At 34.4% G+C, this 11,949-nt stretch overlaps 1 pseudogene; it reads right to left on the bottom strand.

Annotated features, from left to right (window-relative positions):
- Positions 1–9,169: 9,169 nt before the first annotated feature.
- Positions 9,170–11,183, bottom strand: LOC140955048 (uncharacterized; annotated as a pseudogene).
- Between the last annotated feature and the right edge of the window lie 766 nt (positions 11,184–11,949).

Here is an 11,949-nt window from a genome sequence, read left to right as displayed (position 1 = left end):
TTTGTGTTGAACAACCCTTGGTACAACAAATGCTTGCCACTTTCATAGCCCAACCGTATGGTATAACCTACACCTGTGCTATGAAAGGAACTTGATTTGTTGTTAACATAAGTTATCACCATGCATACCTGATAATATTTACAAGTATTAATGTAAGATAATTAATGTAATCATGTTAACAATTATAATCTGATTGGAACCTCCTTCATATGTGGTTTCCAGTTGAGTAATAAGAGTTTATACTACACTTGTTTGAAGTACCATTAGTGGATCGTCTAACCTTGACATCTGTTTTTATTATTGTTTAATCCTTACATCAATCTTACATCTCAAAACTCTTCTTATTATTACTATTACTATTATTAATATCATTACTACTACTACTACTACTACTATTATTATTACTATTATTGTTATTATTAGTATTAGTATTAGTATTAGTATTAGTATTAGTATTAGTAGTACTATTATTACTACTATTACTACTACTACTACTACTAATTATTATTATTATTATTATTATTATTATTATTATTATTATTGTTGTTGTTGTTGTTGTTATTGTTGTTGTTGTTGTTATTGTTGTTGTGTTGTTGTTATTTATAATTTATATAGCTAACCTCCCTATGGTTCAACCCTTGTCTTTCTAAGTTATTAATTACTTCAACACCCCTGCACTTAGGAGAAGACACCAATATTTTGGTCATGTAATTTAGCCTTGTGTCTTAGATTTCCAACGAGATCAATCTCGCTTGAAACGAAGTTCTATAACTTTAGATATAGTTAAAAAGCTGAGGAGAGGTCGGACAGTAACAGTTCAAATGTTTGTTGATGAGAAATTTTGACGGTCTTAGAGGAAGAACTTGATTCTCCTTCCTTCATAGAACTTGTAGCCTCGTGTCTTAGATTTCTAACGAGAGTAATCTCGCTTGAAATGAAGTTCTATAACTTTAGATATAGTTAAAAATCTCAGGAGAGGTCGGACAGTAACAGTTAAATATCGAGACAGTAACAGTTGGATAGTAACTGTCCAAATGTTTGATGATGAGAAATTTTGACTGTCTTAGAGGAAGAACTTGATTATCCTCCTTCCTTTAGAGAACTTGCAGCCTCATGTCTTAGATTTCCAACGAGACCAATCTCGCTTGAAACGAAGTCCATAACTTTAGATATATTTAATAATCTGAGGTGAGGTCGGACAATAACAGTTTGATATCGAGACAGTAACAGTTGGATAGTAACTGTCCAAATGTTTGTTGATGAGAAATTTTCACTATCTAAGAGGCAGAATTGGGTTCTCCTTCCTTATAGAATTTGTATCCTCCTGTCCTAGCTTTCCAACTGGGCCAATCGCACTTGAAATGGAGTTCTATAACTCTAGATATAGTTAAAAATTTGAGGAGTGGTTGGACAGTAACAATTCAATATCTAGACTGTAACAGTTCGACAGTAACATTCCACATGTTTCTTACTGAGCAATTTTGACAATCTTAAAGGAAGAATAGGATTCTCCTTCCTTTAGAGAACTTGCAGCCTCGTGTCTTAGATTTCCAACGCGACCAATCTCGCTTGAAACAAAGTTCTATAACTTTAGATATAGTTAAAAATCTGAGTAAAGGTCGGACAGTGATAGTCCAATATCGAGACAGTAACAGTTGGATAGTAAAAGTCCAAATGTTTGATGATGAGAAATTTTTATTGTCCTAGATGAAGAACTTGATTATCCTCCTTCCTTTACAGAACTTGTAGCCTCATGTCTTAGATTTATAACGACAACAATCTTGGTTGAAACAAAGTTTTATAACTTTAGATATAGTTAAAAATCTGAGGAGAGGTCGGATAGTAACAGTTCAATATCTAGATAGTAGCAGTTCTACAATAACAGTACGAATGTTTCTTACCGAGTAATTTTGATGGTCTTAGAGGAAGCACTTAATTCTCTTTCCTTTAGAGCCTGTGCAGCCTCATGTCTTAGATTTCAAACAAGACCAATCTTGCTTGAAATGAAGTTCTATAACTTTAGATATACTTAAAAATCTTAGGAGAGGTCGAACAACAACAATTTGATATCGAGACATTAACAGTTGGATAGTAATTGTCCCAATGTTTGTTGATGAGAAATTTTGACTATCTTAGAGGCAAAACTAGGTTCTCCTTCCTTATAGAATTTGTATCCTCCTGTCCGAGCTTTCCAACGGGGCCAATCACACTTGAAATGGAGTTCTATAACTCTAGATATAGTTAAAAATTTAAGGAGCGGTTGGACAGTAACAGTTCAATATCTAGACTATAACAATTCGATAGTAACAGTCCACATGTTTCTTACTGAGCAATTGTGACAGTCTTAGAGGAAGAACTTGATTCTCCTTTCTTAATAGAACTTGCAGCCTCGTGTCTTAAATTTCCAACGAGACCAATCACGCTTGAAACTAAGTTCTATAACTTTAGATATAGTTAAAAATCTAATGAGAGGTCGGACAATAACAGTTCAATATCGAGACAGTAATAGTTGGATAGTAACAGTCCAAATGTTTGATGATCAAAATTTTTGACTGTCTTAGAGGAAGAACTTGATTATCCTCCTTCCTTTACAAAACTTGCAGCCTCGTGTCTTAGATTTCCAACAACACCAATCTCGCTTGAAAGGAAGTTCTATGACTTTAAATATAGTTAAAAATATGAGGAGAGCTCAGACAGTAACAGTTCAATATCTAGATAGTAACAATTCAATAGTAACAGTCTGAATGTTTCTTACGGAGCAATTTTAATGGTCTTAAAGGAAGAACTTGATTCTCCTTCCTTTAGAGAACTTGCAGCCTCGTGTCTTAGATTTCCAACGGGACCAATCTCGATTGAAATATAGTTCTATAACTTTAGATATAGTTAAAAATTTAAGGAGCGGTGGCCATAGTAACAGTTCAATATCTAGATTGTAACAGTTCGACAATTACAGTCCACATGTTTCTTACTAAGCAATTTTCATTGTCTTAGAGTAAGAATTGGATTCTCTTTCCTTAAAAGAACTTGCAGCCTTGTGTCTTAGATTTCCAACGAGACCAATCTCGCTTGAAACGAAGTTCTATAACTTTAGATATAGTGAAAAATCTAAGGAGAGGTCGGACAGTAACAGTCCAAATGTTTGATGATGACAAATTTTAACGGTCTTAGAAGAAGAACTGGATTCTCCTCCTTTCTTTAGAGAACTTTTAGCCTCGTGTCTTAGATTTCCAACAAGACCAATCTCGTTTGAAACAAAGTTCTATAACTTTAGATATACTTATAAATCTTAGGAGAGGTCGGACAGTAACAGTTCAATATCGAGATAGTAACAGTCCAAATGTTTGATGATGAAAAATTTTGATTGTCTTAGAGGAAGAACTTGATTATCCTCCTTCCCTTAGATAACTTGCAGCCTCATGTCTTGTACTTCCAACGAGACCAATCTCGCTTTAAACGAAGTTCCATAACTTTAGATATTGTTAAAAATATGAGGAGAGGTCAGACAGTAACAATTCGATATCAAGACAGTAACAGTTGGATAATAACTGTCCCAATGTTTGTTGAAGAGAAATTTAGACTATCTTAGAGGCAGAACTATGTTCTCCTTCCTTATAGAATTTGTATCCTCCTGTCCTAGCTTTCCAACAAGGCCAATCGCACTTGAAATGGAGTTTTATAAATCAACATATATTTAAAAATTTGAGGAGCGATGGACAATAATAGTTCAATATCTAGACTGTAACAATTCGACAGTAACAGTCCACATGTTTCTTATTGAGAAATTGTGACCGTCTTCAAGGAAGAACTTGATTCTCCTTCCTTAATAGAACTTGCAACCTCATGTCTTACATTTCCAACGAGACCAATCACGCTTGAAACTAAGTTCTATTACTTTAGATATAGTTAAAAATCTGATGAGAGGTCGGACAATAACAGTTCAATATCGAGACAGTAATAGTTGGATAGTAACAGTCCAAATGTTTGATGATCAAAATTTTTGACTGTCTTAGAGGAAGAACTTGATTATCCTCCTTCCTTTACAAAACTTGCAGCCTCGTGTCTTAGATTTCCAACAACACCAATCTCGCTTGAAAGGAAGTTCTATGACTTTAAATATAGTTAAAAATATGAGGAGAGCTCAGACAGTAACAGTTCAATATCTAGATAGTAACAATTCAATAGTAACAGTCTGAATGTTTCTTACGGAGCAATTTTAATGGTCTTAAAGGAAGAACTTGATTCTCCTTCCTTTAGAGAACTTGCAGCCTCGTGTCTTAGATTTCCAACGGGACCAATCTCGATTGAAATATAGTTCTATAACTTTAGATATAGTTAAAAATTTAAGGAGCGGTGGCATAGTAACAGTTCAATATCTAGATTGTAACAGTTCGACAATTACAGTCCACATGTTTCTTACTAAGCAATTTTCATTGTCTTAGAGTAAGAATTGGATTCTCTTTCCTTAAAAGAACTTGCAGCCTTGTGTCTTAGATTTCCAACGAGACCAATCTCGCTTGAAACGAAGTTCTATAACTTTAGATATAGTGAAAAATCTAAGGAGAGGTCGGACAGTAACAGTCCAAATGTTTGATGATGACAAATTTTAACGGTCTTAGAAGAAGAACTGGATTCTCCTCCTTTCTTTAGAGAACTTTTAGCCTCGTGTCTTAGATTTCCAACAAGACCAATCTCGTTTGAAACAAAGTTCTATAACTTTAGATATACTTATAAATCTTAGGAGAGGTCGGACAGTAACAGTTCAATATCGAGATAGTAACAGTCCAAATGTTTGATGATGAAAAATTTTGATTGTCTTAGAGGAAGAACTTGATTATCCTCCTTCCCTTAGATAACTTGCAGCCTCATGTCTTGTACTTCCAACGAGACCAATCTCGCTTTAAACGAAGTTCCATAACTTTAGATATTGTTAAAAATATGAGGAGAGGTCAGACAGTAACAATTCGATATCAAGACAGTAACAGTTGGATAATAACTGTCCCAATGTTTGTTGAAGAGAAATTTAGACTATCTTAGAGGCAGAACTATGTTCTCCTTCCTTATAGAATTTGTATCCTCCTGTCCTAGCTTTCCAACAAGGCCAATCGCACTTGAAATGGAGTTTTATAAATCAACATATATTTAAAAATTTGAGGAGCGATGGACAATAATAGTTCAATATCTAGACTGTAACAATTCGACAGTAACAGTCCACATGTTTCTTATTGAGAAATTGTGACCGTCTTCAAGGAAGAACTTGATTCTCCTTCCTTAATAGAACTTGCAACCTCATGTCTTACATTTCCAACGAGACCAATCACGCTTGAAACTAAGTTCTATTACTTTAGATATAGTTAAAAATCTGAGGAGAGGTCAGACAGTAACAGTTCAATATCAAGACAGTAACAGTTGGATAGTAACAGTCCAAATGTTTGATGATCAAAATTTTTGACTGTTTTAGAGGAAAAACTTGATTATCCTCCTTCCTTTAGAGACCTTGCAGCCTCGTGTCTTAGATTTCCAATGAAACCAATCTCGCTTGAAAGGAAGTTCTATAACTTTTGATATAGTTAAAAATCTGAGGAGAGGTCGAACAGTAACAGTTCAATATCGAGACAGTAAAAGTTGGATAGTAAATTAAGGTATCTTATAGTATCAAACTTGTTATTATAAAACATGCTTTAGTTAAGGAGTTATTGATACTTCAAGTGCAAAATGATGATATAAAACCTTGATAAACATGCACTTTTAAGTACTAATCACACCCTCCAACCAGCTTATTACTAGTCCCTAGTAATCAAAAGCGTTAAAATAGAGAAACAATTTGCAAGTTCCACAAAGCAAGGTATTCATCATTCAACTTCCATTAATCTATCCAGATAAACAAACTCTAATTAAATTTATATTCCTGCTTCATATTTCTTAAACAAGATATTAATAAACCTTCTTTTTATGTGCTCAATATATGAAAACATAAATGATGGGGCTTTTGTTGGAAGAAAACAATATTATGTCCAAATGTCTAAAGTCAACTTCCTTGGGTTGGGATTATTATTTCTTTTTTTTCTTTTTCTTTTTCTCTTTTTTTTTTCTTCTTTTTTTTTTATATGCACATACAACTTAGAAACATAATGTATCATTAACCTATGTAACGAGTTTTCGGCTAATGACTCCCAGACCAGTTGGTCTTAGGGCATTAGGTGTTGAGACACCCCTACGAGCTTAACAACTCGGGTTGCAGATATTGATACGTAGATAATGCAATGTTTGATTCCCTTAAGCTTTTCTCCTTAACCCATGTAACAAGCTTTGGGCCAATAGCTCCCAAGTCAGTTGACTTTAGGGTATTAGGTGTTAAAACACCCCTTCGGGCTTAATTGCTTAGGTTAGGGAGGCTACGAAACCAAACTTATCTATGTTTTTATTATCATCAATATTATCAATATTTTTTTTTTTTTGCAAATTATATACTATCCCTTTCCCTTAGTTGTTACCTTCAACAAAAGAACATAAATAATGTAATAATTCAATGTGCAACCCACAATCATATGTTAAAGTGTGTGTGTGAAAATGAAGGTTTAATAATACTTGTTAAATGAGTATATGAGCAGAATCAAGTGATAACAATGCGAGAGTTTGTAAACCTGAATATTTCAAGAAGTATTCTAATAGGCCTTGTTATGAATATTGCAAATAACCATTAGAAAATTTTTACTAAGATGCGTCTCAAGAATAATTCCTCTTTACTCTGCCATCCTAGTAATAACAATTTTGCCAAATGGTTTTTTAAAAACAAAAACAGTTAGTTGGTTAGTTTTTTTTTTTAAACTACTACCCTCTCCCCCCAACCAAAACGAGACATTGTCCTCAATGTCCTAAGGTAGAAAGATAGAGTATAGAAGACATCACCTGAAATAGTGAACAATGACAAACCTGAAACACACTTAAGCAAATATAAGAAGTAACAAAACAAAATAATATATATGCTATTAATAAAACCAAAAGACACAAGGTTTCACAGATGAAGGCTCAAATCTAATCTAAGCTTTTTATGGCTTTTCTTAGTTGACCAATCTAGGCGACTCATGCAAGGATCAATGACAGGGATGAAAGATTGTAGTTGGTCAATCAATTGTTCAGTAGTAGCAGCAGAGATTATGATTTGTCGTGCCGAAGATGTTAGAAATTCGTGTTCCACAGCTTGATCAAGGAAAGATAGCAATTTATCATAAAAACCATTAACATTTAACAAACCTATAGGTTTATGGTGAATGTGCAGTTGGGCCCAAGATGAAATATGAAAGATCTCTTCCAATGTGCCCAGACCACCTGGTAAGGCAATGAAGGCATCAGCATGGCTAAACATGGCGTTCGGTCGATCAGACATTGTTGGGACCTGTAGTTCCTCTCCAATTGTTTTTCTAATGATGTCCCCATTTGTCAAAGCGTTGGGGACAACCCCCAAAACTTGACTGCCTCCTAAAAATGCAGCCATTGAAACACCTCCCATTAACCCAAGGCTGCCTCCCCCATACACTAAATGAATCTTTCTCTCAGCTAGTACCTGACCAAGATGATTTGCTGATTCTAAAAACTGTTTTTCTTTCCTAGGACTGGATCCACCAAAAACACAAATATTTCTTATGTGATGACTTGAGGAACCTGCCATTTCTACACACTTCTATATTTGATGAATGTATGGGATGAGTAGAAATGAAGGGAAGGAAGTGAAGAATTTATAGATGAAAAAGTGAAAATGCAATCATACCATCTATATGTAGGCCAGCTGTAGTCTCACACTCTCTCTCTTTATTTATTTATTTTGACAAAGCATATATGTACAGGTAGTTGTGATTGTGGCTCACATCTTCCCTTGGTTTTACGTCCAAGAACGGCTTACACGCCCTCTATGGGTCGAGGATAGGCTTCCCATCCAGTTTTCTTAAAAACTGGCAAACAGGGTCTTTTTTAGTCAAATTCCCAAGACTAAGTCGATCATGTTCTTTATGAAAATTAGGTCATATGTCATGAAATGCATAATGCACATTGTCACCAGGATGCGTCTTAAGGGTCAACAAAAGATTATCTAAAGACTCCTTATGTTTTGAAATAAATCCTGACTTTTGACAATTTTCACAAGCTTTGCAGAACACATGTGTGTCTTTGAACATGGTGGGCCAATAGAATCTAGATTGTAAGATTTTGGCAGTCGTCCTTTTTGATGAGAAATGACTCTCACATGCCTCAAAATGACAAAGTTTAATGACACTACTTACCTCATTATTGGGAATGCATATTTGAAATATTTGATCAGGATAATTTTTGAATAAGTAAGGGTCATCCGAATAAAAGTTCTTCACTTCGTTCAAAAACTTTCCTTTGTCTTCGGTACTCCAGTGAGCTGGCAAATCTCCTAAAGGAAGAAAATTGATATTTTTAGCAAACCAAGGCATTGAACTAAGAGAAAGTAAGGATTCGTCAGGAGAGTAATCATCGATTAGTGGAATGTCAAATGTCAAATCTGTTGTCACTTTTGACACAAGATCAGCATCAATATTTTTGGTGTCTTTTTCATCTTTGATTTCTTCCTAAGAATAAATCATTTGCAAATCTTCAGATTCATCCAACTCAATTTTACTCAAAGTAGATTCAAGATGATCATGAACTAATTCTTCAATAAGATCTACTTCTTGTAAATCATTATCATCTCCAGGTTGCTTGCAAATGTTGAAAATATTCATCTCCAATGTCATGTTTCCAAAAGATAACTTCATGAGTCCATTCCTACAATTAATCAATGCATTAGAAGTTGCAAGAAACGGACGTCCTAAAATAATAGGAAATGAATTACATGCTTCAACAGGTTGCGTGTCCAAGACAATAAAATCCACAGGGTAAATGAATTTATCGACTTGTACTAACACATCTTCAATTATTCCTTTAGGCACTTTTACAGATCTATCGGCAAGTAAAAGAGTTACAGAGGTTGGTTTTAACTCACCTAGATTGAGACTTTGAAATACTGAATATGGAAGTAAATTCACACTAGCTCCAAGATCAAGTAAGGCTCTTTCAATTTTATGTTCTCCAATAAAGCAAGAAATTGTAAGACAACCAGGGTCTTTATATTTCAAAGCATTATTGTTTTGAAGAATGGCACTTACATGTTCTGCTAAAAAGGCTTTTTTTTCACATTCAGTTTTCTCTTCACAGTGCACAGATCTTTCAAAAATTTAGCATAGGAAGGAACCTGTTTAATAGCATCCAACAAAGGTATATTGATCCTTACCTGTTTGAAAGTTTCAAAGATTTCAGAGTTGTGATTGACTTTCCTTTGTTTGGTCATGGCATGAGGAAATGGAAGTGCTGGCGGGGAATCAACCTTCTCTTTGCAATGTTCAGGTTCAACCCCTTCCTTACCCTCAGAGATAGACTTATCATCTTTCTCACAAGGTTCAAGAGTGGGTTTTTCAATAACCTTACCACTACGAAGAGTGATGACTTATTTGACTTGATCCATGTGTTGGCTTCCAGAACAACTTGCATTTGCATTGTATTGCCCCTTTGGATTTTGTTGTGGTTGAGATGGAAACTTACCTTTCTCTTGGAAACTGAGAGCAGATGTTAATTTTGCAAGAGCATCTTTAAAATCTGTCATGCATTGAGCAAGTTGAGTGTTGATTGCCTCTTGCTTTTCAATGAATGCATGCAATGTTTCCTCAAGATTTCTTCTAGGAGGTGGAGCATAAGGAGGTGCATATCCATGAGAATTTTAGAAATTATGATGTACTTGAAATGGTGGCTGTGAAGTTTGTGTATTCTTGTTATCACTCTTCCAACTAAAATTTGGGTGACTTCTCCAACCAGGGTTATACGTTTGTGAGTATGGGTTATGGTTAGGCCTCTGGAAACTGTTTAAAGCATGGGCTTGTTGATCGAGGCATTCCCTAAAAGAAGGCAAAGTTGGACAATCATTTGTTGAGTGTTCCTTGGTTTCACAGATTTGACACACCATGTCTTGAATAGATTTTAATTGACCACTCTTTTTCAATTCAAGTGCTTCGACTTTTCTACCTAAACATGCAAACTTGGCTTGGAGGTCATGATCTTCCCTAAGGTTGTGCATACCTCCACTAGATGTATGAGGTTGAGTTTTACTTGGTGCCTCATAAGTACCTGTGGTGTCCCAATTTTGAGCATTTTCGTCTAGCAAGTCTAGGTACTCCATTGCTTCATTATGGTCTTTATCTTCAAAAGTTCCATTGCACATCAATTCAACCATTTCCCTATCTCTAGGTGTTAAACCTTCATAAAAGTGTGAAACCAATCTCCATGTTTCAAAACCATGATGAGGGCAAGTATTAAGTAAGTCTCGATACCTATCCCAACATTGGTAAAATGTTTCTCCTGGCTTTTGAGTGAAAGTGATGATTTGTCTTTTGAAAGAGTTTGTTTTGTGAGACGGAAAAAACTTATTTAAAAATTGTTGTTGCATTTCATCCCAAGCACGAATAGATCCTGGTCTCAAATTTTGTAGCCATGTTTTAGCTTTATCTTTTAATGAAAAAGGAAAAAAGCTTTAATCTAATGGTGTTCATGCTACAATTTGAGTTATTAAAGGTATTACAGACCTCCTCAAATTCTTTTAAATGCAAGTATGGATTTTCTAGGTCTAAACCTTGAAAAGAAGGTAAAAGTTGAATAATGCCTGGCTTAAAATTAAAATGAGATGCATCAAGAGGGAAAACTATGCATGAGGGTGCACTTGTTCTTGTGGGATTCATGTGGTATCTAAGTGTTCTCATACGGTTATTCTCATTATTCTCATTATGAAGCGATTGATTATCTTCTTCGACCATATTTTCTGAAAATGATGAGGATACCCTACAAAGTCGACCACTTAATGTACGTGACCAAACTCTCATGCATGTGTAAGAAGAGAATAAAAGGAAGAAAAGAGAAGAGAAGAAAAAGAAACAAAACAAAACAAAGGAAACAAAAGTTAGATAAAATGAAAAGTGAAAAGTAAAAAATAAATTATATATTATAATTTATACAATAATTTACCTCCCCGGCAACGGTGTCAAAAACTTGACACGACCAAAAGATTGATGTCTTCTTCCAAGTGCAGGAGTGTCGAAGTAATAAATTACCAGGCAAGACCGGGGTCGAACCACAGAGAGATTAATTGTATAAATTATAAATAACAATACAACAACAACAACAACAATAAGAACAATAATAGTAATAGTAATAATACTACTAGTAGTAATAATAATAATAATAATAATAACAATAATACTTAGTACGTGGCGTTGTTATACCTGAGAATGATCTAAAAGATCGGGTCACAGGTTTCCAGCCTATATACTGAGTTTATAAAAAGATCAAAAGGATATATTATATAATATAAACAGATTTCTGATGCGAATGAACAAGGCAAGACCAACAATGTCAGGATCCTTGATCAAACACAGAGCGTACTTAACGTACATAAAATATAACAAGAATGTCAATAATAATAATAATAATAATAATAGTAGTAGTAGTAATAAAAAAAGAGAAGGGGAAGAAATTAATGAGAACTTTCAGATGGAATATTACTATAAGGATTAAACAATGATAAAAACAAATGTCAAGGTTAGAGGATCCACTAATGGTATTTCAAACAAGTATAGTATAAACTCTTATTACTCAACTGGAAACCACACACAAAGAAGGTTCTAATTAGATTATAATTGTTAACATGATTACATTAATTTTCTTGTTCAAATAATGCCAATACTTGTAAATATTATCAGGTATTCATGGTAATAACTTATGTTAACAACAAATCAAGTTCCTTTCATAGCACAGGTGTAGGTTATACCATAAGGTTGGGCTATAAAAGTGTCAAGCATTTGTTATACCAAGGGTTGTTCAACAAAAATCTAGATTAACCATTTAACAAGC

This window comes from Populus alba, chromosome 19, assembly GCF_005239225.2.
Source record: "Populus alba chromosome 19, ASM523922v2, whole genome shotgun sequence".
In the NCBI taxonomy this organism is placed as follows: Eukaryota; Viridiplantae; Streptophyta; class Magnoliopsida; order Malpighiales; family Salicaceae; genus Populus; species Populus alba.
The sequence above is the reverse complement of the archived record's forward strand: the minus strand, read 5'-3'. Positions and strand labels throughout refer to the sequence as shown.